Here is a 27,422-nt window from a genome sequence, read left to right on the forward strand (position 1 = left end):
GGTATTATACAATCATATTTCTTTGTCAAAGATTTGATCAAAGATGTGATCAAATATTCCGTCAAATATATTTGACAAAGATCTTTGGCGTAGCGCTAGAAAGGGTATTACACTGTCATCATATTTTTCGTCAAAGTTCAAGATGGCTGAAAACAACAACTGGTTATTAACCGCAGCAGTTGCATGTACCACAATTGCACTGTGTGCACATGCGGAAGAGAAACGGGGGAAAAAAAGGAAACACATCTGGGTGAAGCCGTGGGTTTTACGACGACACAATAAAAGCAGTCAACAAAACTTGTTACGTGAGCTTATAGTGGAGGACGTCAAGTCGTACATCGATTAAGAATGGATGGATTTATGTATATGCTCAGTGAAGAGTATCCTCATATCACAAAGCACAATATTCATTTAAGAACTACAACATCTGCAAAAGACAGGCTCACTGTAACACTCTGATTCCTTGCTACAGGAGAGGGTTAGGTTAGGTTAGGTTAGGTTAGGTTAGGTTAGGTCAGGTCAGGTCTCCAATCTTCGTAATCTATTTTTGTATTCAGCGTGCCTCACGTTGTAAAGCGCCGCATCAGCTTCATACATCTCTATTAATTTGTAGTTGTCAGCACACACCAATTGTATTTACCGGCAATGTTTATAAAAACACTACAGACGACAGAATGCAACGATGCTAGCGCTCCATGTGGTAACATGTCACATTGCAGTGAACAGAAGACAAGCGACTTCTTTGATCAAATCTACAGCGAGGCCCTAGATTTGATCAAATATTGGACGACATTTGGCAAAGTTCCCTATTTCACCATCAAATATCTTTGACAAAGATATTGGGAAAAGATATTTGACAAAGAAATTTGATAGTGTAATACCGGCTTTAGGTAGATTCGGCAAATGATTATTGGTCATGCGTTTAAACTGCCACTTGTCTGAGTTACCATCTCGTGAAGTGAATGCAACTCTTAGCTACCTGTCTCTTTGCTTGCGAAGTTTTGAGGGTTTTTCCCAGGCGATCCTTGGAGCAACGTCTGCGTCCGCCTTCCCTCCCCCGCCCCCTTTTCCTTGGTTTGGTCAGATTTGATGTTTTTAATTTTAACAACTGTAATTACAAGTTTGAAGATGTTTAACTTGTTCTTAAAGGATTGCCATTCAGGCCTTCGGCGGTGAAGCAGTTTTTAAATTATTGCTATTGAGGCCTTCAGCCGAGAAATAGTTGAATTGGTTGCCATTAAGGCCTTCAGGCGTGGGTGTTACTTGTCTTAAAAATTTTAATTAGACAATTGTATTCTACAAGTGACATTTTGTTGTTTGTTCTTTTAAAAATATTTTAATAATTGTAATTGCAGGCTGAAGTAGTTTAACTGGTTCTTAAGATTGCTATTCGGGCCTTCAGCCGTGAAATAGCTTCTTTAAATCATCACTATTGGGGCCTTCAGCCGAGAAATAGTTTTGAATTTGCTGTCATTAAGGCCTTCAGCCGTGGAACACTTCTTAATTTATTGTCAGCTTTTATTTGAAAAATAAACTAACCAACAGAATTGGTTACGTCCCCGATCATAATTGTAACCCAATCCTGCCTTCCTTGGTACCAGGTTACAATTTCCTTTCTTATGGTTTTTTCAAAGGTACATGAGAAGCGTGTTTCTGAATTTGTGCCGTTTTCAAGTGTTCCTGTTGACATTTCATTTATAGAGCATTTATTATCTGTATATTTAACATTACTGTGAGATTTTTATCTTATATTATACTTAAGTCTAGATGAAGTGACGTCCATAAAACTTCTTGGAAGTATTTTTTTTATTTTTTACGTTGTTAATGTAGGCCATTATCTACCTTCTACAAAAATTTCGTGCTACTTTTTGACAGGTGTCAAATTTATCGTTCCTTTAACGCGTTATGTTTACAAGTAAATTATAGAGTGTGGCAAATATTGAACTATATGAAACCATATCAACATAACTTCTGAACCGTTTATGGTAGGACGTTCAAACTGCACGATTGGCAGCGGGGCATGATGAGAATAAGTATGTGCATATATGGTTTTGCTTAGTGACGAAGCCGACATTCATTTGGACGGGTTCGTCAATAACCAAAATTGGCGCATTTGAGACATTGAGAATCCCTATTTCGCGATCGAGAAGTTTCTTAACCTTCAACGAGTGATGGTGTTGTGTACAATGTATAGTCACGGAATAATCTGTGCAATGTTTCTTTATTGGAAGGGGGCTATCGAACGGTACGTGAAGGTTTTGAAAGATGATTTTATCCTCATTACCCAAAGTGACCCTGATTTCGACAAGATGTGGTTCATGCAAGACACATGACATAGCTCGACCCCATAGAAGCAGGAGACTGTTTAGAGTTCTGCAGGAGTACTTTGAGGACCCTATTCTGGTTCTGGGGTACCCAAAGGTCACTAGCATAGGCCTCGATTGGCCGCCATATCCTCCGAATCTGAACAAATGCGACTCCTTTTTGTGAGGCTATATTAAAGAGAAAGTGTACAGCAGTAACCCAAAAACCATTGCTGAGCTGAAGCCATTCAGGTCGTCGACAACATCGATGTTCCGACACTTCAGGGGGTGATGCTGAATTTCGCCATTCGTCGGCGCTATATCATCGCCGAAGATGGCACGCATATCCGACCTGTCCCAACCTAAATCCGAATATCTGCACCGACGTTTACATGTTGAATAAAGTGCGTGTACGCCGTAGTTTGTAAGTATTTTACGTTTTTTGTCATATTGTTCAATGATTGTTAGTCTGTATCTTAGGCAGTCAGGGATTTTTGCCAGAGATAATTTTGCATTATCTAGACGTTCGATCTTAATGCTGACTATTGTTTTTTGTTTAGCGCGTTGTGGCCGTACCTTTTCTTTCTCTATTATGTTAATAAAGTTTTCCAGATAATTTTTATGTTTTCGGCCCAGTTGTTCGTTTAGGATGTAATTTGGATAAATATTTGTGTTTGTATAAATCTATATTTCTACAAAATTATCGTGGTTTGTCGTTTTAGAATCCTATGTAGAATTTTCAGAGCGTTTTCGATTGCAGTCACTCTGTGGATTTTATTTCTTAAGTGTAGGTAAATACTTGATTGGTTGCTCTCGCAATCTCGCGTGTGTTCTTTAAGTCTTATACTAAAGCTGCGTCCTGTTCGTGCAATGTAAGAACTATTGCAGTCGTCATAGAAAATTTTGTGTACACCTGGAGTAGAAAAAAATAGGGACGTCGCCTTCTCATTATCTCAGTTTTCTTTGTAAGTTGTTGGTAGTTCGAACATGACCTGTATTAACAAATGTAACTCAACGAAAGAAGTGGCTTACAAGGCACTTGTTCGCCCGACTTTTGAGTATTGTCTATCTATCTGGGATTCCTATCAGACAGGACTGATAGAGAAGATCCAACGAAGAACGGCACGTTTCGTTACGGTATCGTTTAGCTGGTGAGAGAGCGTTTTAGAGATGCTAAACAAACTCCACTGGCAGACGTTACAAAAGAGGCATTGTGCGCGCCGGAGAGATTGAGTATTGAAATTTCGGAACAGCACTTTTCATGAGGAGTCGGACAACATATTATTCCCCCCCCACCCCTTCCACATACATCTCACATATTGACCAGTAGGAGAGAACAACGCAATAAAAAAAAAAGAAATTATGTTCCAAGATCTTTTATGGGCGTCTATCCTTTAGACGTAAGTATAATGTTGTCGTTTACCTTTGCAAAAACAAAGAAAAATAAAATATTTGCAGCTAATTTCGTAAAAGTATAAAGAAGATACACTACTGGCCGTTAAAATTGCTACACCAAGAAATGCAGATGATAAAGGGTTATTCATTGGACAATTATATTATACTGGAACTGACATGTGATTAATTTGGGTGCATAGATCCTGAGAAATCAGTACCCAGAACAACCACCTCTGGCCGTAATAACGGCCTTGATACGCCTGGGCATTGAGTCAAACAGAGCTTGGATGGCGTGTACAGGTACATCTGCCCATGCAGCCTCAACACGCAACAACAGTTCATCAATAGAAGTGACTGGCGTACTGTGACGAGCCAGTTGCTCGGCCACTATTGACCAGACGTTTTCAGTTGGTGAGAGAGCTGAAGTAAGTGCTGGCCAGGGCAGCAGTCAAACATTTTCTGTATCCAGAAAGGCCCGTACAGGACCTGCAACATGCGGTCGTATATTATCCTGCTGAAATGTAGGGTTTCACAAGGATCGAATGATGGGTAGAGCCACGGGTCGTAACATATCTGAAATGTAACGTCCACTGTTCAGAGTGCCGTCAATGCGAACAAGAGGTGACCGAGACGTGTAACCAATGGCACCACATACCATCACGCCGGGTAATACGCCAATGACGATGACGAATATACGCTTGCAATGTGCGTTCACCGCGATGTCGCCAAACACGGATGCGACCATCATGATGCTGTAAACAGAACCTGGATTCATCCGAAAAAATGACGTTTCCCATTCGTGCATCCAGGTTCGTCGTTGAGCACACCATCGTAGGCGCTCCTGTCTGCGATGCAGCGTCAAGGGTAACCGCAGCCATGGTCTCCGAGCTGGTAGTCCATGTTGCTCCAAACGTCGTCGAACTGTTCCTGCAGATGGTTGTTGTCTTGCAAACGTTCCCATCTGTTGACCAGGTGATCGAGATGTGGCTGCACGATCAGTTACAGCCATGCGAATAAGATGCCTGTCATCTCGACTGCTAGTGATACGAGGCCGTTGGGATCCAGCACGGCGTTCCGTATTACCCTCCTGATTCCACCGAATCCATAGTCTACTAACAGTCATTGGATTTCGAGCAACGCGAGCAGCAATGTCACGATACGATAAACCGCTATAGCGATGGGCTACAATCCGACCTTTATCGAAGTCGGAAACATGATAGCACGCATTTCTCCTCCTTACATGAGGCATCACAACAGTATTTCACCAGGCAACGCCGGTCAACTGCTGTTATCGGCTGGAAAATTTCCTCATGTCAGCACGTTGTAGGTGTCCGCACCGGCGCCAACGTTGTGTGAATGCTCTGAAAAGCTAATCACTTGCATACCACAGCATCGTCTTCCTGTCGGCTAAATTTCGCGTCTGTAGCACGTCATCTTCGTGGTGTAGCAATTTTAATGGCCAGTAGTTTATGATATTATGACCTTATGCAAGCAGGAGGCCCATCAGAGAAGAAGTTATTTAATATAGCAATAAATTTAAAAATTGATGTGTTACGAAACGCCATTTACCAAGGAGAGCTGGGTACTCACAAGTTTCTTTATCTTTTTAAACAGTCATGGCGTGGGAAATTAAACGTTACAAGCCAAATCCCATCGTAAACCAGCAGCTCGCTAAAAGCGGTTATCCATTATGAAACTGACTGGGATCGCGTGGCATCTATAAGTAGATGGAGTCGGATAAAAGTATTTAAATTGTTGACTCCCGTGTAATTATTGGAGCTAACTAATAACGCTACATCAGCATGTCTTAACTTAGCCAGATAGAGTCTTGTTTGTCTTACCATACCATGTACATCATGGAAGTCCGCATTACGTCAACTTTAACGGTACTGATGGGCCGGAATTACGAGCCACTTGTGCGAGGAGGCGTTAGGGCGAGTCTCAGGCCAAACTGATGCTATCTGTGACAAGAAAGCCTCCATTCTAATTTGCAGGTGGTGCAGTATTGAAATAAGGGTATTACACTCAACGTTTTAGAGGAGGGTGAAATTTATGGAGATAAGGAAGCTCTTTGAAGTTTCTGTGAGCGCCGAACTCTCCCCTCTAGGCGTGGACCCTAAGCCACAGAGCTTCAAGTGCCAAGCTGAAGTGCATGTTGCTAAATACTGCCGCAACTCGCCGCGGTGCGTAAAGTGCGCCGGCACGCACGACAGCCGCCCCTGCGACAGACGACCAGAAGACGCACCAACTTGTGCTCGCTGCAGCGGGCCACACGTGGCAAACTGGCGTGGCTGCCCAGGTTTCGCCAGCGACGGCTGCGCTGGAGACAAGGCGCAAACCGCCGTAAGTTCCGCCGAACGAAGATGCAGCCAAAAAGAGAGTAGACAGCTCCCACTGCCCAAAGGCGGCAGGAATATCGCGCCAGTGAAAGCGGCGCGGGGAACCGGCCACCGGCGGTAGCACAGGAGGCGCCGCAAATGCAGGACAGGCGATTGCGGCATTCAAAGCCCCCATGGACGCAGATAGGGCAGCTTTTAAGGCCACCCTGACTGCAGAGACGGAGGAGGCATGCAGCCAACTGCGGCAATTGCGCTCGCAGATGACGCACTTCATCTGTGCGGACGCCACAGGTGAAGAGAAGACGTCTGCCATCGCTCTTCTTAAGGAGCAGTCGGAGGAAGAACACACCGCGGCGGACACACCGAAGAGGAAGACGGAAGATGCCGCAACAGTGTTGAAGCCCATCCGTTCCCAGCGGCTCTGTTCCAACGAGTGGGTTACCAGGGCGATCAGGACGTTCAAGGGCATGGGCTACGTCGTCCGCTACACAGGGAAGACTCAACCTCGGCCCTACTGAGCTTGTCAGCGCAGCCAACGAGTGAGAAGTGGTGCCGCTTCGCGACCGCACATCTCCGAGCGCTTGACTTCTGACGCTCACCCACCAGACACCGATGAGCGACTTAGGCCTTCCCCTGCGCCAAGTCACCACTGACGAAGGGCGGCAAGGGGATCTCACAGCCCAAACTGCAGCACACCGTGCTGCAACTCCGTCACGGACTGATATGATGAACATATGGCATGACTTGGTATCCGCTTGCATCTCACCCACTTCTAAATTAACCCATCCTTGCATGACCTATCGCAGTCAGCAAGACATCCGCTAATGCTCTTACAGCCGACCTAACTATCGCAGAGTTTCTTTTTCCTTGGCGCTTGCCTTGGCACTTTTTTCCCACTGCCTTTCAAACCGCTACCCTTCGTTCTACTTTCGACCCAATCTGTCTCCAGATGAGCGCGTAAAAGTGGTTAACCTTTACCAGACGTACGCAGACATCGTAGTATCCACATCCTGCGACACCTCACTTTAGTGAATAATAACCATTTTGCTGAGACGGTAGTAGACCTTTTGATTTGGCCATCTTGCGTGTGTGGGCATGGAGGGGCTCCACCTCTTTATAACAAAAAGCCTAAGGACTGTTCTTGGGTAGCAACTGAAGAAGACAGCGAGTTACACTATTGAAATATCGTGCGAGAACGACGCGAACATACGGCAGAAGTCCCGTTTTTTCATAATGTCAAGTTTTATTCAGCTTCCTCTTACTTATTGGCACGCCGCGATCCCAGTCAGTTTCATCATAGAGGACCACTTTTAGTTCGTTATCGGTTTAACCTTGAGGGTGAACGATTGGAATTGGGTCGTAGTATTTAGTTTGATGCACCATGGCTGTTTAAAAAGATAAAGAAACTTGTAAATACACGCGTTCATTGATATATGGCGCTTTATGACTCATCAACTTTTTAAAAAACTGTTATTTTTTTAGTTTTTCAATTTCCTGTACAGATCACTTGAAGATGCACCTCTGCTCACGTGACTCCGCTTGTGAATTTTTAATGAAAGTATTTTAACAGCCAGTGCGGAAGATTTTTTGACCATATTTAAATGTCCAAACGTTCCCTGAAATTTGTTACACAAGAAGAATACGCTGAAAGAAAAACAGTGTCAAAATTTTAGCTCTTAAGACACACTGTATGTTTTTTTTTAAATGTTGAACATTTGCAAATTCATAGCTCGCCAGGCGGTTGGAGCAGCGTACATCCCTCTCATGTCTGCAGTAGATGGCACAGGTGCAACACGGTGGGTACACATACTTGGTTGACGGCAGATTGGTAAACAGAAAACACGGCATGACTTGATCGCAATTTGTAAGGCGAATTTCAGTTTTTGTTTATACATGTCACAATTCCTTGAAATTACTATGCGCTAGAATTCACGAATCGTTTAATATCCATAATAATTAGCAGTTTTCTTCGTGGTATCGCTAAGTGTTAATAATAGAGATGAAACTGAATTAATTTTCTTCGCATTTTCTACATATATATGCTTGCTAATAGCATCTGTCTGCTTCCAGAGTTTCACAGCAATGTGGAATCCACTAATGTTTTAAATCTTGTAAAGATGAAATATCGAGAACATGGTATGCAATCAAAATTACTTACTTCTCCTGAAGATCCACATATGTGTTATTTATTCGTTAATTTCTAGGAAATTCATTCGAATGGTTCAACATTTCATTAGAAAATGTGTAAACATTAGAAGAAACAGGGACTAACTCTGACGAGTCCATGAATTGTGGCTCGAACAATGGTTTTGAGCTAATTAAAGTCCTTAATGACTAATACTATAGAGAAATTCGTAGTTTCTTATTAGCCCTTAAAATAATATGTATGAAAGGCTTACGATCAAATAAGGCATTTTGGGAAATGGCAACAAAACGACAATTTTCGTTGGTGTGTAAAATGTATGAGTCTGACGATATACCATCTTACTTTCGGAAAAACATCATCCATACAATTCCGTTGCCTGCAAGAGCCGACAAGTGTATTATCGCACAATCAGATTAGCAGCTCATGCATCCAAGTTGCTAACGAGAATAGTATACAGAAGAATGGAAAACTGAGGATCAGTTTGGCCTTAGGAAAGGTAAAGGCACCAGAGACACAATTGTGACGTTGCAGTTCATAATGGAAACAAGACTAAAGAAAAAGCGAGATACTTTCGTAGGATTTGTCGACCTAGAAAAAACGTTCCACAATATAGAATAGGACAAGATGTTTGAAATTACGACAAAAAGTGGGGTAAGCTGTAGGGAATGACGGGTAAAAATACAATATATACAGGAAAGGAACGGTGAGGTAACAATATGACTGGAAGACGAAGAACGAAGTGCTCGGATTAAAAAGGGTGTAATCTTTCCCGCTATTGTTCAGTCTATACATCGAAGAAGCAATGACGCAAAAAAAGAAAGACTGAAGAGCGGAATTAAAATTCAACGTGAAAGTATGTCAATAATAAGATTCACTGGTGCTTAGCTATTCTCAGTGAAAGTGAAGAAGAATTACAGGATCTTCTGAATGGGATAAATAGTCCAATGAGATTAAGGATTATGAGTAAATTAAAGAAGGACAAAACTAGTGAGAAGTTGCAGAAATGAGAACAGCGAAAAATTTAACTTCAGGATCGCTGATCACGAAGTAAACGTTAAGGAATTCTGCTACCTAGGCAACAAAATAACCAATGACGGACGGAGCAAGGAGGACATCAAAAGCAGACTAGCACTGGCAAAAAGTGCATTCCTGGCCAAGAGAAGTCTACTGGTATCACACATAGGCCTTAATTTGACAACGAAATTTCCGAGAACGTTTGGAACACATCATTGTATGGTAGTGAAACATGGACTCTGGGAAAACCGGAACAAAAGAGAATCGAAGCATCTGAGCTGTGGTGCCACAGAAGAATGTTGAAATGTAGGTACTGATAAGGTAAGCAACGGTTAGTTTCTCTTCAGAATCAGCGGGGATGAGTTTAACTAATATTTGTTATCTGTAACGTCAAGTGGTACTATGTGCTCTTCTATTTACGGTGACTTGGGTATAACTCAATGAAGATAGCTACAAAAAAAGCTGATATTAAACATTTACTACCGATACTCGCCTCTCTCCTACTGTGAATCTTATCAACACGGTCGTGAAGCACGCTGGTCCTGATGGGAACAAACCTTGAAGAAACACTCGAGGTGGTTTTAGAATTTCGTTTCTCCGTCTGTAGGGGCTCTGTACCACCACTCAGACGTTTGCTCTATGTAGCATGAACAGGCACTTGTTTCGTAGAAAACGCAAGAAGGAACTGCATTGGCTGTCCTTAAAAATTACCAGAGTGGGAGACAGCAGGCCACTTTCATTGGTGAGTGGGAATTTTGTGCTTAACTTCTAGCAATTTTGCTCATGGAAACATAAACCAGTTACTGGCTGATAAAGCTCTTCTTGGAGTTTAGCCGTTTTGTTAGGAACCTTATAGATTCGGGGAGCTCTGCCGAGGCACTCTGGTTCGACAGTTTGTAGAAGGCACATGAAGTCAGCTCTGGTAGAGGACTGTTGTCCTGCAGCTTTGCTGGGTCTTATTGAGGACAGCTTACCTCCGAGGGACGAGACGGTGTCCAGCGCCCAGTCCGTCGGCGGTTTCCAACTCTTTGAGGTCTAGTCAGTTACTTTATTTTAAAAACTTTGAAATAAATGTGTATTGTGTTTAATCGCAATGTTGCAAATTTTTCAGTGGAACTTATGCCAAAAATTTACGTTAAGGGCTTTACCTACACATCAGGAACTCTTGAATTTTTGAGTTGTTTTGGGATGGACATAAAGTCGATAAGACATGTTGTTGATGTAACTCGACAACAGTTAACGAATTTAGTTTTTATTATTGTTTTGAGAGTGGGTACAAAGTATCCTCTCCTCCTTCCCCATCCCTTAGTAAAGCGCATTATGAAAAATGTGTTGGTATTGCGAGGGTTAAATAATGTTGAGAATCTGCAGCACAGGAAACGGGAATTCGTCCGGGTTTGACTGGTTTAAAATTTCGGAACCTCGATACCTATGATTATGAATGCCAGGGCACATTAATGACTCACTTAGTTATGTCTTGGGAAAAGGTCGGAGCAACCACTGTGCGGACACGTGGATGGTTTCTTTTTATGAAGATAATTCCCTTCTTCCTCATTCAATACGGTTTTTGTCAAGTGAATCAATCATTAGTTTATAGTGCACTTTCTTCACAAAGCTTAGATGTTTTATTTGCTCTGTATTCTATTTCTCTAGATATAATTTTATGAGAAAATTCGTGTTATGTATTTTTCCCAGTGGTTTTGTAATGAATCAAGATAAAATTGGACCGATATTTTATTTCGCTAGATAGATGAATCTCTTCTTACTGAGATTACTAATTCTTTTTGTGAAACCTTCCCGTCTAATATTGGATGAACGTTTGCTTGCTGCTGAACGCTGCGTCTCTTAAAATCTTTTAACTGCTGCTCTGTCAAGACTACCTGCTGATTATTACGACGAAACATAAAATGTGTTGTCGCCGTGGCCCTCAGTCGTTACCTGAAATTATTAAGACTGATTCTTACCTTTAATTATTTATACTGGATCGCCATCTGACTGCTACAGCAAACTGTGGAATGAATATACTTACTTCTCTTTAACATAATTATAAGCTGCTGGTGGAGTTTCATAATACTTTGTGACTGGAATTCTTTAAGTTGAAGTTAATTTAGATTTGATAAAAGCTGAAGCTCAGTTTAGACTTTTCTTTTAAGATAACAATAAATTCCGTAAAGCATTTACGTGAATGATTTTGGGATAGAAAATTCTTAATGCATTTAATCTGGTAGAAGTTAACTATATTCTGAGAACGATCTTGACAAACAATTACAAGGGGTATAGTTCTTTACAAAAATTCTTAAAAAGTAGCGTTGCGCTACATACCTAATTTTCCATCAAAATTACATAACTATATTCTGAGAACGATCTTGACAAACAATTACAAGGGGCATAGTTCTTTACAAAAATTCTTAAAAACTAGCATTGCGCTACATATAGCGAGTGGCTGGCGAGCACACCGCTTCTTTCAAAGTGTTAATTCATACCTCGCTTACAGCGACCTCCTCTCATGTCTCGCTAGCTACGACTGCCTCGTCTCACATCTTACTCGCAACTGCTCGCTTCCAACGCTCAATGCTACAAAAGTGCGGTCTCGCCGCCAACAATGGTTTTTGGTGCAGACAATCCCTGCTACCATTACAGATGTATTACTGCGCGCTGTTTCCCGCTCTTTCTCAAAATGTATCTATGCGCGGTTTCCCGCTCTTTCTCAATAATACACAATGCAATTTAATTAACAAAACAATTTAAATAAGAAACAGTTCAGATAATTACATGCTAAAACAGTTTAAATACGCCTATTACATAATTACATTTGGGAGAATTAATTGACAGGACTCATTTGTCATGGCCGCCCGTTTAATCACATTTTTTCCGTTACGAGATAATTTTCAGTACCAAATCTGATTTCGTGGTGAACTATCTGCCTCTCCGAATGTCTGAAGGATTGAGGTCATTGCGAAAGCCAGAAGGCAGGTCCAGCTTTGTAGACGTGTTTAAAATAGACTGAAGTACCGACCAAGTAACATAATGTGTTCCTAGGTACACTATCTTCTAGGTGCAGCACTCTAAATGACATTGGAAACAAGGGTTATCCAACAAATCCTTCAATACAGATGAATGTGGCTATAGGGGAAATTGTGCCTTGTAGACGAAAAAAATATACGTGAAATTATTAGGGAAGTGATTGTGTGACCAACATTTATTAAAATGCAGTGAAGTCAATATGTCTTCAAATATTTTTCACTTCACGTACTAATGAATATTCTATTAATCATAATGATTTTTTAATATTCCAGCATGAGATTTTCACTCTGCAGCGGAGTGTGCGCTGATATGAAACTTCCTGGCAGATTAAAACTGTGTCCCGAGTTTTAATCTGCCAGGAAGTTTCATCTTTTAATATTGACGGACAATACAAATATCTTCGTTTTCAAGATCTTAAATATATATGTATTTATGTGAGTGTTACGAACTATTTATTCCTGGCCAAGAGAAATCTACTAGTATCAAACATAGGCCGTAACTTAAGGAAGAAATTTCTGATAAAGTACGTTTGAAGCATAGCGTTGTATAGTAGTGAAACATGAACTGTGGGAAACCGGAACACAAGAGACTCGAAGCATTTGAAATGTGATGCGGCAGATGAATGTTGAAAATTAGATGGACTGATAACATAAGGCATGAGGAGGTTCTTCGCTGAATTGGCAAGGAGAAAAATATATGGGAAACAGTGACAAGTAGAAGGAATAGGATGATAGATCATGTCTTAAGCTATCAGGGAATAACTATCATGGTACTAGAGGGATACGTACAGGATAAAAACTAGAGCAAACAGTATTTGGAATACATCCAGCAAATAACAGAGGACACAGAGTGCAAGTGCTACTCTGAGATGAGAGTCTGGGAGAGGAGAGAAATTTGTTCCGGGCCACATCAAACCAGTAAGAAGACTGATAAAAAAGAACAACAACCTAATCTTACGTAAAATGTAATGAGCATGAGTTTGTGTCGCCTACTAGGCACACGCACTTTTATTATCAAGGCAAACAATCCACTGATTGTGCTACACTTGCTTACTCTATGAAGTGTTTCATTTTCATTACGGCTGTGCTTCGATTAACTTTACAGTAATGATTGCGTTTTAGAGGTCAGTATATAGAAATTTTTGGAATAACGTGTCATTCAGCTAATAAAACGCATCCAAAATGTAAACAAAAGCATGAAACGATGACAGCATTGATATCTTCAGGTTTGGCCTAAGATGGATTGTTTAATATGTGAACTGGGATCATTCCTTGAGATTGCTTATAGTTCGACTTATGGAAATAATGAAAGTCGATTACCCATGCACAAGTCGTTTATCATCTCCAGATATTACTGCATTTTGCCATTTCTCTGTGTATAACAGCACCGTTTTTGATTATTCCGAGGCAGATATGAATGTTATGCACTATGTTATGCCATGACGCATCTATGAGACAGGGCCGGCGCTGTTTTCAGTCGTGAGAACACGACTTCATAGAGGAAACGTGTTACGTACTGCCTGTTACGTAAGAATTCCAAGAGGAGATTCCACAGCTTTGTGAGAGCTGCTCATCCATCATTGGAGACGACAGGTTCATAGAGGGCCGTCATGTGCCATCAGCAAAGTTTACCAGCATCTCGGCCTACCTTCCTAGCTACGTCAGTTCTAATATCTGTAAGACTTTAAACAGTTCCATATTTCCAAACATGATTTTGGTTACAGTACCTATTTCTCCATTTAAGCCAACCATGAGAGGTCGCTCTCTAAATATCAAGTTATTTCCGTTTATAGTCTCTTAACAAGAAACGAATTTCATTATGTACTTGCTGTTCCTGGCCACGTGTAGCTGTGGCTCAGTCTGGTTGAATGGAAAAGAAATAAAAGAGAAAGCATACGTTTCTAACATGTATGGAAATTGGATATCCATCCTACTCTCCTTCTTGCTCCTGTCTCTGTCTATCTTCTCCACCTACTTTGTTTGTTCATTTCCTCCTCCTTCCTCCTCGCCTTCATCTCTCTCTCCATCTGTCCCAGGCTCCCCTCCCTCCCCTCAATGTCCTTCACCTCCTTCGACCTTCTTCTCTCCATCTTCTCCTCCCCCCGCTCCTATCTCTCCACCTCCTTCTGCTCCCTATCTCTGTCCATCACCTCCCCCACCCTTTCTGTGTCCATCTTCTCCTCACCCCTAGCCATCTCCTCCTGCCCCTTCTCTGTGTCCACCTCCTCATTTCCGCTTGTTATTACCATTTCCTCCAATCTCTCTGTCCCTCCTCTCATCAATTTGACTCTGAGCCTTCTTTATTCTTGTTCCAAATTCAGATTCTTCAGTAATATTCTAACCATAAGCCGATAAGCCATAAATACAACTTTCATGTTTGCTAACAACGTTCTCTACTATATAACTTATATATTTCTGGTAACCAAGTTCTCCCTTTATATGTTACACAATTATTTGTATACTGCATATATTAAAACAGGTTTATAAGAACTCGTAAAAATTCGAAAGCAACGTTGTGTCAAAATTTCGAAGAAATTGGTGAAGAAATTTTGGCCGGCAATTCGACTTTCAAGTGAGGGAGTTGAAAACTGCAACTGGTCGGCCAGAACGGTGTCCGCCAGTCACTGAGTCGCGACCATTTTTGAACTGCTCTAGCCATTTGTGAAAATTTGCTCGATTCAAACAACCTTCACCATAAACTTTAGACATTCTACAGTATAAATTCACCGGTTTTTCGCGTTTCGCAAAACGAACAACAGAACGTTGTTCAACTACTGTGGACGTTTCAAGCGGTATCACCTTCTTGAAATGTATGTTTGAAGCTATAAACAAAACAATGTTGATACATCAGGTGATTAGGGCTCATCCCAGTAATGCCAGCTTAAAGCCATAAAAGTACCAAACTTGAGCTGCTAACAGCTTTTTCCCCAGACCAATTTGTCTCTCTAATTATTGAATAACCCTCGTATAATTTCCGAAATTTCTTCACCGATTACTTAGGAATTTTGACACAATGTTGCATTCGAATACGTGCGTGTATTCAAATGCGAGGGGTTACACAAAAGACGCACATGTTCGAAAGCAATATTATATCAAAATTTGAAAAAATTCCTTGACGAACTTTCGGAGATTTATGATTTTGAACAACAGAACATTTTTAGTTATATAAATATCCTGAATATTTCCGATCTGCATCCAGCCCTTGCGCAAAACACCTTTCGTATTGAAGGTGTTAAACCTGCTGTCGAAGACATGGATTCTTCTGTACGAACCATTTGAGGATTTAATAAAAATTAAAAACAATATCTTTGTCTCTGCGATCAGATGCAAACGCTTTTGTTTAAGGTTTATTTTTTACATTTCTTTTCCTCAGAGATTTTCATATTGTTTGATGTATATTTTGTTTGGCACTATTTATATGAATCACAAGCTTACTGAGTCTTTGTTCATTTAGTTCGTTCATAAAACGACGTAAGAATGAAGAAAAAACCGAAGGGACAGCCAGCAAAATTTTGACGGGAAAATTGCACGCTATAGCTGTTCCACTTGAATTAAAACAGTTTAGAATGACGCGCGGGTGATTATCACGTAGTCTTTATGGAATATACATGTAGTGTGAATACTTACAGGTATATTGCAACATTTCGAGTTGAGACATCTCGCAGGGGCTGCAAACAGTGCAGGTTTCTGCTCGGTTAAAGTCGTCACGGGCTGCGGCGAAGTTCATCGGAGAAAGGAGGAACGGATAAAACGTTCAGCTTCGCTGGGGCGACTTTGTTTACTTTTCGGCTAAATCCGGAAGCTTATGCGAAGCCAGAGAGTGGATTTGGTGAGTAACTTTTTTCTCGGAATATAACTTTCCCAGACCAGCAAGAGCATTTTTATGTGAGCTCAAGGGCTTAGAGCTTATAATGTTTTACGGTTCCGTTACCACTGAATCTTCTCTTTGAACTATTTTGTCGTCTTTCTCGCCGAACTGTCGCCACTCTGTTCTGATTAGAACATCTAGCATTTCTAATGCCACAGGTTGTAAAAGAAATTACATGCAGCGTACGTTGTTACGCTGAAATGACGCCTATTTTCCACTAATTTGTTTCCTAAAGTAACATTTCAGTGTATTTCAAAGATATTGTCACGTCTCCTGCAAAGAGATTTTGGACAAAACAGTAAGCTGACGTAAAACAGTCCCGCAATCTTAAATTTGTTGTGATCGACGATTAGTCTTGTAACGCTGAAGACAGAAATACAACGTTAAATTTTGACCTGATTGATTGACAGTATAGTTCCAGTATGTTAGGACTGTACTCAAATATGGTTCAAATGGCTCTGAGCAGTATGGGACTTGACATCTGAGGTCATCAGTCAACTAGAACTTAGAACTACTTAAACCTAACTAACGTAAGGACATCACAAACATCCATGCCCGAGGCAGGATTCGAACCTTAGCGGTTACGCGGTTCCCGACTGAAGCGCCCAGAACCGCTGTAGTCAAACGAAATAATCAACACCAACTAAATACATCCTCTGCTTAAGACTTTAAAAGAGTTAATACGTTTAATTTATTTACTTAGTGCATTACTTAATGCTCGTGGGGAGTTAACGACAGTGTCAAAATAAGTTTATTCGTCATGAGACTAGATATTTTTGTATAATTAATTTCGTATTTTGAAATGTTTAAAACATGACTGCGAGCCATGGAGTCCAATAAGCGGGTGATCTTGTGAAAGTATGTTCGAGAGATCTACACTATGTTATCAAAAGTATCCGGACACCTGTCTGAAAATAACTTACAAGTTCTTGGCGCCCTCCATCGGTAATGCTGGAATTCAGTATGGTGTTGGCCCACCCTAGACAGCTTTCACTCTCGCAGGCATACATTCAGTCAGGTGCTGGAAAGTTTCATGAGGAATGGCAGCCCATTCTTCACGGAGTGCTACACTCAGGAGAGGTATCAGTGTCGGTCGGTGAGGCCTGACACGAAGTCGGCGTTCCAAAACATCCCAAAGGTGTTCTGTAGGATTCAGGTTAGGACTCTGTGCAGGCCTGTCCATTACAGTGATTTTATTGTCGTGTAACCACTCCGCCATAGGCCACGCATTATGATCAGGTGCTCGATCGTGATGAAAGATGCAATCACTATCCACTACTTGCTCTTTAACACTGAGTAGCAAGAAGGTGGTTCAAACATCAATGTAGGCCTGTGCTGTGATAGTACCACGCAGAACAACAAGGGATGCAAGCCCCCTCCGTGAAGAACACGATCACACCATAATAACCCTAATACCATCACCTCTGAATTTTACTGTTGGCACTACCCACGTTGGCAGATGGCGTTCACCGGGCACTCGCCATACCCATATCCTGCCATCGGATTGCCACATTTTGTACCATGATTCGTCACTCCACACAACGTTTTCCCACTCTTCAAACGTCCAATGTTTACGCTCCTTACACCAAGCGAGGCGTCGTTTGGGTTTACCGGCGCGATGAGCAGCTTCTCGACCAAGAAATCCAAGTTTTCTCACCTCCCAACTAACTGTCATAGTACTTGCAATGCATCCTCATGCAGTTTGGAATTCCTGCTTGATGGTTTGGATAGATGTCTGTCTATTACACATTACGACCCTCTTCAACTGTCGGCGGTCTCTTTCAGTCAACATACGTCGGCCTGTGCGCTCTTGTGCTGTACGTGTCCCTTCACGTTTCCACTTCATTGTCACATCAGAAACAGTGGACCTAGGGATTTTTAGGCGTGTGGAAATCTCGCGTACAGACGTATGACGCAAGTGACACCCAATCACCTGACCACGCTCGAAATCCGTGAGTTCTGCAGAGCGCCCCATTGTGTTCTCTCAGGATGTCTAACGACTACTGAATTCGCTGATATGGAGTACCTGGCAGTAGGTGGCAGCGGAATGCACCTAATGTGAAGAACGTATGTTTTTGGGGGTGTCCGGATATTTTTGATCACATAGTTTATTTGCTATATTTAATAGCTTTCATTTGGCATATATCTAGCCTGTGTACGTACACTTATTAAACCATGTGATGTATCAAAAACCTACAGTGATGTTAATCAACTTCCTTAACAATTTTTTGTAGTTCCTTAAGTCTTAGCTGAGAGCAAAGCCCCTCGGGATTCCGCTCGCTATGAAGGACTCTGCACCAAAGAGATGAGAGGTAGAGCTTCGAAATCCGTAGGAAAGTCCGATGTCATTACGAAGAATAGGAACCTATCCTCAGCACAAATCGATGAGAGTGCAAAAGTACAGGGTGTGAGGCGTAGCACAGAGCCTAAGAATGAGGTGTTGGATTGACAAACGGCCGAAAGGAGTTCACAGTGGCAGCGAAGGTATTAGAGGTGCAATGTGCCGAAGAGGGTCTATTATAGTGATGAAAACATCACGACGGCATCTGGCCAAGGGATAAGTATAACTGAATATTTCGAGAAAAGTAGTCCATCTTGCTGTTTTTGAAAATCATAATCGTTACAAGAATGAGTGTATCGATATATGGTGCTATCCTGTCTCAGATTATTACTATATATCCATTGTTAAAAGTAGGACAAGGTTTTTAGTGTTATGTCAGTTTTACAAAGTTTCATCGGAATTTATAAATATTGCTACTGTGAGAGTAGCACCAGAAGCTGCCAATTTTCTTATTTATGATATTAAGATTTTTGGATCTGGAACACCCAGTTACAAAAATTTTCTTCTCGGGTGTGAAACATTTGACAGATCATGTTACTGCCTAGCGTTGTTTTATTTTCATTGTTCTTATTTAATATTATTCAATAAGGTTTAAAATCATGAGTTATGGCAGCCAAAGATCTGCAGTATGAGGCCCTGTCCTCCTGCCAATTTCATTGTGATAGAGGGTGGAGGAGCTGACAGAGGTTTGGGGCAGACTCTTGCCCTTCGCGTGGGAAACTGCCACTAAAAGAAGGAAGAATCAGGAATCATCCATGCATGATGGTGCGAAGGGCAACGGAAAAAACACATTTAAAGGTTATCCACATTACATGTAGCATGTGTCATGGTGATCAGATTCCGAATAAGGCCCCCTTTTCTGATCTCCGAGACAGACTGTCAAGAGGTAAGTAATGATGAGAAAAGGATTTAATAGGTATCGGAGCGTAGAAAATGTCAGGAATCAGTCTGAATGTGATGAGGAAGCTAGGCGATGCATAGTCTCAATCTAGCCGTAGTGGAAGTCAGGGAACTGAAATGGGAAAGAAATAAGGATTTCTGATCAGACGAATATGGGGTAAAATCAATAGCAGTAATCTATAGTAAAACGGCCGTATGATTAGTCATAAATAGGAGGGTTGAGCAGAAAATGGACATCTAAGTGAGTGGATTATTATCATCAGAACAGCAAGCCAAAACCAACAACAATGTTGGATGCAAAGGTCACAAACAGAAGATGAACAGCAAGAGAAAGTACACGAGATGTGGGCAATTCAGTGTATAAAGGGAAATGAATATCAGACGTCCCCTTAGAAAAAATATTGAATTACTGTGCTGATAAATCTTCAAACAGCTGAGCAATACTGAACGTACTCAGACAACTCGCTCTTTACCTATTCTGATCAACACTAAACCGACACACAATATTTTTTACCGCAACGCAATCTGACTTTCAATAATCCCTACATAAGAATGGCCCTGACTAACATTAACCTATACCTTTCACAAATCACTTACGTCACAAAAATCTTCGTTACTCGAACTACTGCAATACAGCGAGCGCCACTACTTCCAGCTAAATAAAAGATTCTAACTACTGACGTCACAAACTACTGATAGGCATAGCAAAGGAAAGATTTTGATATAGAGCAATGTATTTACCTTCATAGTGTTCAAAAGTCATAATATATATAGCAGTTCATGACATCTATTCTTAGAAATGTACTGTTTCTGGTGGACACACGTCCAGATCATCCGCTCTCAAAAATCCGCCATCTCACTTCCCCACATCCACCACTGCTGGCGGCTCACCTCCAACTGCGTAACGCTACGCGCTGTTAACATCCAACTGCTCGACACTACAGTAGCGACTATTGCAAAAATTCCCGACCAGCCTCAGACTGCACACAGCACAGTCAGTGATTTTCATATAGAGCGCTATTTGGCGTTACCAATAAAAAACCTAAACAGCATACCTACAGATCGAAACACTGTAAAAGGGGAAGAAATGAAAGTCAGTGATACGGGAGAATATGGGTTCCACAGGAGGAACGGTAAGAGAGAAAGAATGAATACTGCAATAAATTTTACCTAGAAGTAGTAAATATACTGTTGAAAAATCACCAGAAGAGAAGGTATACTCGGAAAATCCAGAGAAGTGCGAGGATATCGGAAACTAGGTGGACTGATAAGAAATGAGGTAATTGGGGAGGACTCGAATATACGGTAAACACTAACAAGCAGATGAGAAAGGATGAGAGCACATGTATTGGGACGTCAAGTAGTAAGTTCCAGAGGAGCCGAAAACAGTAAGAGAAGACAGAGAGTGAAGTGTTATACATAAGAGAAGAACTCGTAGTGGGCGTGTCAAGACAGTCGGAAAAGAGGCGAAAAAATGCAAAATTCACTGACGTTGCTATGGCAATCATGGTGAGTTCCCGTGGAGAGGTTTCTCATACTAATTTCATCAGTTAGTGTGGAGGTGGAGTACATTCTATGCTCAGTGGGGAAGAATATGTCATTGCGCTTTATGTAAGCTTTCTGTCTATACCTTGTGCCACTGGCACCTGCTTTCAGAATCTTACAAATGTAAGTTTACATACCGAGTTGGCGATCAGACAAAACCAGGATGCTAGTAGCTGCGTGTAAGTTCAAAACGTGTGTGAATTTTTAAGGGTTCAAAGTGCTGAGGTCATCGGTCCCTAGACTTACATACTACATAAGCTAACGTAAACTAACTCACGCTAAGGACAACACATACACCCATGCCCGAGGGAGGACTAGAACCTCCGGCGCAAGGAGCCGTGCAGTTCGTGACATGGCGCCTGTAACCGCGCTGCCACTCCGCGCGGCGTAAGTAAAAAAATTGGAACTTTGTAAGAAGATCATATGGGACCAAACTGCTGAGGTCACCAGTCCCTAAGCTTACACACTACTTAAACTAACTCACGCTATGGACAACACACACACCCATGCCCGAGGGAGGACTCGCTCCTCCGACGGGAGAAGCAACGCGAACCGCGACAGGACGACTTAGTCACCACGGCGCGGCGTAAGTCAGACATGTTACAACCAGTCACATTCGATGGTTCAGAATTTCGTACGTTACTGCTGTTACGAAACTTGAAATGAAGTAATGATTAGTTCAACAACCACTAAATGTGACTAAGTAAAATGAGTAGCATCTAACTACGAATAGCTGAAGGTCGCTATAATGGTCTTCACCTTCAAATCGTTTAATGTGATTGTGGATCCACCCACAACGGAACTAATTATCATGCTTCTCTTTTCAAATAATTTCGGGGTGGTAGCTAGACTTCTTTGTAATGTGTCAGTTTACAATCAGACGCCTCAAAAATAATCAGATTATTAAATATTGGGGTATATAATTATATACTAAGAAAAGCGAATCAGCGAATTTTCAAAATGTATAGGGACTTTACTGCGCCATGCAACGAGGTATAGTTAAACTGATATATTTAAGAAAAAGATTAAGTCATAAGGAAAAACGGCGTAGAATGAGGAAACGATGTAGAAAGCGGTCCACAGAGAATTATCTAAACACCACTTAAGTACGAGTGATATTCCGTCACTTACTCGAATTAAAAAGCCAGTGTTCGCTGTACTGATAACACTCCTCGTGTAGCACATTACAATCGCCTACAGCAGCGAACTTGAACGAACTATGTCCGGTAATGATACGAATACGCGCTGAAGGCATTCGTTGATGTAGTTGCCCAGTTTGGCACGAGATGGCAGGAGCGTCTGAAATGCTGCGGTGGCTCTAGTGTTCTCTGGCGTGGCCGTTACCTTTCGTACCAACTGAATGCGTGCTCTACGTTAGCGACCTACTGCGGAATTTCGTGTTGAACCTACGGGATAATACAACGCATAATACCATAACCACGTGTAGTAATTTGTTTTTGCCACTTTTCGTCGGCTGTATTCGAAAGGACGAAATACACTTTCAAGAATTCAGTTTTGCTGTGGTAACGATCAGTATAATGTTACCGAACCTTCGGCCGCGTCAAGTTTTTAAAATGCGATAATCATAACAGACGCAGATACCCAACCACATGAGCTAATCCAATTATGCAAAGCATTTAGAAACAACGACTGCAGCGACCATCAAATAAATCAAATGAGCTCAAGCAAGAAACTCAATGGGTTTAGGAAAAGAATTTGCGTTTCTGCAATTCTGAGGAACCGTTCCTGGGAAAAAAAGAAGAAGAAGAAGATGCCGGCGTCTGAGGAGACACACAGTAACAGCGATCTTCAGTTGCCTGTCAAAAATTGAAAAATTGGCTGACAAGTTTCCGAAAGTCTCAATCAATGGGTGCCAACAAAAAACAAGTAAAGCGGTTCTTTGGATTGACTTTGTGGATGGGATTGTTGAAACTCTCTCCATACATCTATATTGGTCTCAGAAGCACTGCTTATTCAGAGATTGTTTCGAAATTTTGATGAGAATGCTGGATTTTGCAGACAATACAAAAGTATTCCAGAATGAGATTTTCACTCTGCAGCTGAGTGTGCTTTGATATGAAACTTCCTGGCAGATCAAAACCGTGTGCCGGATCGAGACTCAAACTCGGGACCTTTGCCTTTCGCGAGCAAGTGCTCTATCATCTGAGCAACCCAAGCACTACTCACGACCCCTCCCCACAGCTTCAGTTCTGCCAGTACCTCGTCTGCTACTTTCAAGACTTTACAGAAACCCTTCTACGAACCTTGCAGAACTAGCACTCCTGAAAGAAAGGATATTGCAGAGACGTGGCTTAGCCACAGCCTGGGGGATGTTTCCAGAATGAGATTTTCATTCTGCAGTGGTTTGTGGCTGATATGAAACTTATTGTCAGATTAAAACTGCGTGCTGGACCGAGACTCGAACTCGGGTTCTTTGGAACCTTGGTAGAGCACTTTCTCGCGAAAGGCAAGGGTTCCGAGTTCGAGTCTCTGTCCGGCACACATTTTTAATCTGCCAGGAAGTTTCAGTACAAAAGTAGATGCATCAGATCGTTTCCTAACGGTTCAGTTCATCATCGACGAACCGAAGAAATGTTTTAAAAACATTATAATCCTGCGGAAATACTATAGACCAACGAGTTCCTAATACCGTTATGAGGACGAATTATACTCAGACAATATTTGAAACAAAAGAGACACAATTATGATGTCAAAATGTTTAAATGTTACTGCGGGATTGGAGACTGATACAATTTTCGAATGTATACTGTTAAAATACTTGATAAAAAAAGCCAGACCAACAAACGTAGTGATGAATTTGTGTCAAGAGGTATTCAATGAAGGCTATTCATTACGTACCGATAATTGGCATAACACTTCAGATTTCCGAAGAAAACTCATAACAACACTATCTGTCGTTTCAGAATGTACGAGTCAGCCTGAAACCGGTAACCATTGCAGCAATACATGTTCACGCAACTGAGACGGACAAAATAATGATTTATCAAATTTTCCTCGATTGCCAAATAAATTACAATGAAAAATTGGAATGCGGGGAATTGATTAGGAGACTAGTCAAGTAATTGCGCTCTTGAAATGGAAAGACGCAAGAGACGTTTTCCACCAAACATTCGAGTGAAAAAGAAAAGTGACTACCAAAAGAGAGCTTTATCGAAAACAAAAATTGTTGCTGAATATAATAAGGGAAAAACTAGTATTGATATTTCTGATCAGATGAGTGCATATACCGGTCCACTGAGAAAGATAATTACGTGGTATCGAAAGTTAGGGTCATATGTGTCCCCATTGTGATGCGACGGAAAATGCCAATCACAGTATGTCGGAAACAGTTGGCAGATGCCCTAACACGGAATTTACAATGAAGGAACTCTGGTCAGTGTCGATACAAGATAAAGCAAACACCAATTAGAAACAAAGGAAGGAAAGGTGCAAAAACTTCTTCGATATTGTTCTGACTGTTACAAGACTAACACAAAAACATTTGCTCGCACTGCAGGTAGAAAGTTAACTGTTAGCTTTTTAATACGTGCAGATATAAACCCCATCTTTGCACTGAGTGTTTTAATAAACTTCATGTAAATTACAACATTTGATTTTTAAGCATTTTACGGCCGTCGCCATGCACCGAAGTCCAAACGAAAAGTACACTGTAGGGCTCACTGGTCTGACGGCGCGCTAAACGTGACAACATTATCATCAGTGATTATATTTTAACTGTAATATAAAATTCTCTCAAAAGCTTTAATAACCATTAATTGTGTCCGTAATTTGCCTTTATTTTAAAAAAAATTTATTATCATCTGTTTTTTTTATGTATCTTAAAGCTTTTAAATTTGTATAGCGTTTGACTGAAGAGATGTTTTATCTGCTGCCAGCCCGTCCATTCGTTGGGAATTGAAATAGCAACAATAATACAAGAAAAACGCTTCATCAGCAGTCATTCCACTCTATAAAGGCCAATCAGCTAGAGGCATTTTAACCACTTGACGCGGCTGGAAGTTCGATAACTTTTTATTTCATAGTACATTTTTTAACTTTTCGAGCCTGGGCTATCTATCAGCGTCATACAATAATAACACATTAAAATATTTGTATATCATCACACTCTTTCAACAGAACTCTGTTTCATCGTAACACGTGTCCTTTCTCAGAATGATCTAAACCTGGTGTCCCAAATCTTTAGGATTGGTGTTTTACCAGATGGCAGGACATCCTTGAGCGCATAATGTGAGGAACAGAACTATGGTCGGAACTGAAGGTTTACTGTTACTTACATAAATGTACGCCTCTTAGTGACAACGTACAGCAACACTTCGGAGTCGCGAAGACCAATGTCAAGATATGTGTTACCACGAAGAATAAAATTTTGTCGCAAGCTCTCCAATATCACTGTTCTCTATTGTACAACGAGATAGGTAGTTAGGGCCCTATCGGTAAGTTCCTCTTTAGTTTATGGTATGGTTTCATACACCAATCACATCGTGTAATGCCTCAGGAAAATGAGTTCAGGTGATCGTGTTCACCAAGGCACACGGCGTCTCATTCCAATCAAAAGTTGAGGGTACTCCGCAAGAAGACGGTAGTTGTGGCGAGCGTGGCGTATAGATTTTCATAATTCCAGACATGGTTATTGATGAAGCTGAAAACACCATCACGGTTGAAGGAGGCTTCATCCGTTAAAAGTACTAACCTAGAGTAAGTTCGACTGTACACTATTGCACTATATAATCTACTTGACGAACTAAAATCTGTGTTCAAAATCATTTCACTCTGTTGCTTGTACACGAGAGGAATGCAACTGCTACTTTACCCGGACTCCGACTGTACAATATTGCACTATATAATCTACTTACCGAAGCAAAATCTGGGTTCAAAATTATTTCACTCTGTTGCTTGTACACGATAGGAATGCAACTGCTACTTTACCCGTATCTACACAGTTTATCTTCGAAGTGTGCATTTTACGAACAAGCTGATAGTTGGTCATTGACGAATCTTCCTTTTCAACGGCAAACGTCTTGTCCTCAAATACAACTGCGCTCAAAATTGTGTGTGGAACCAGTTTCGATCGCCGTTAACGAACGATAGTAGACATGTTTCAGACCGCATTATGTTCCATATAAACATCCGTTGGCTTAAATGATGTACAATTCATTTACGATCTCAGGGGTGGAATAACCTTTGCGTTGGGCATCTACGCTCTGGTTGGAATCAAAGATTGTCTGGATCCAAGTAATTTCGGGAATTCAGCCATAATTAAACTTCGTTTTCTACTAATATTCCGACTATAAACCGTTCATATACCCGTGGTCTATAATAGCGCCTTTGTTACTCATCAAAACGTCCTGGGTCTCGGCTTCGATCTCGCCACTGTTTAAAATTTTAATGAAAATTATCAGCAACGGCAGCCCAAGATTTCCAGCAAATAAAGACACCCTTGTTCTGTCATCCGGCTTGTCAAAGACGGCGCAGGAGTGTGGACAGAGCTTCAGAGCACTCTCTTGTCCTTGGAGTGGGAAATTGCCCCTAGAAGGTGGATGAATCACCAGTGATCATCGGCATGAGGATGCAGAAGTCAAGGGAAACCACTGAATTAAAGACACATACGTGTATCTGCAGGATCTGTGGTCTGTAACTGAAAAAAGCGTCATGATGGTCTCTCCATTTGAAAAAAGATTCCGGAATAGCCGCCTATTCAGATTTCGGGGAGGGAACTGCCAAGCGGGAGGTGCCCGTGAGAAAAAGATTGACAACCAACGAAAGGATAACATCTAATGAAATGGAGCGTGGAATGTCAGAAGTTTGAACGTGATAGGGAAGCTAGAAAATCTGAAAAGGGGAATGCTAACGCTCAATCCGGTTATAGTGAGGATTAGTGAAGCAAAATTGAAAGAAGAGTGTAGCACCAGATGAGTGCAGGGTAATATCAACAACAGCAGAAAATCGCTTAACGGAGTAGGATTCGTTATGAATAGGAAGTTAGGGCAAACAGTGAGTACTGTGAATAGTTCAGTGAAAGGGTTATTCTCATCACAATCGAAGCAAACCAACGCCAACAACGATACTTCAGGTACAAATGACGACGTCGCAAGCAGAGAAGAGATAGAGAAAATATATGAGGATGCTGAACGGGTAGATGAAAATCTAATAGTGACGGGAGACTGGACTGTGATTGTAGAGGAAGTGGTAGAAGAAAGGGCTACGGGCGAATATGCACTTGGCACTAGGAATGAGAGAAGAAAGACTGATTGGTCAATAAATTTCAGCTATCAACAACGAACACTCTATTCAAGGATCACAAGAGGAGGAGATATACTTGTAAAAGCCGGGAGATAGAGGAAGATTCCAATTAGATGTCATCATGGTCCGACAGAGATACCGAAATCAAATATTGGCTTCTAAGGTATACCTGAGAGCAGATATAGACTCAGGTCAAAATTTGATAGTGATGAAGAGCAAAGTTTAAGAGACTACCCAGGAAGGCTCAGTGTACAGCAAAGTGAGATATGGCAATACTAAAAATTAGG

Source organism: Schistocerca gregaria, chromosome 1, assembly GCF_023897955.1.
Source record: "Schistocerca gregaria isolate iqSchGreg1 chromosome 1, iqSchGreg1.2, whole genome shotgun sequence".
In the NCBI taxonomy this organism is placed as follows: Eukaryota; Metazoa; Arthropoda; class Insecta; order Orthoptera; family Acrididae; genus Schistocerca; species Schistocerca gregaria.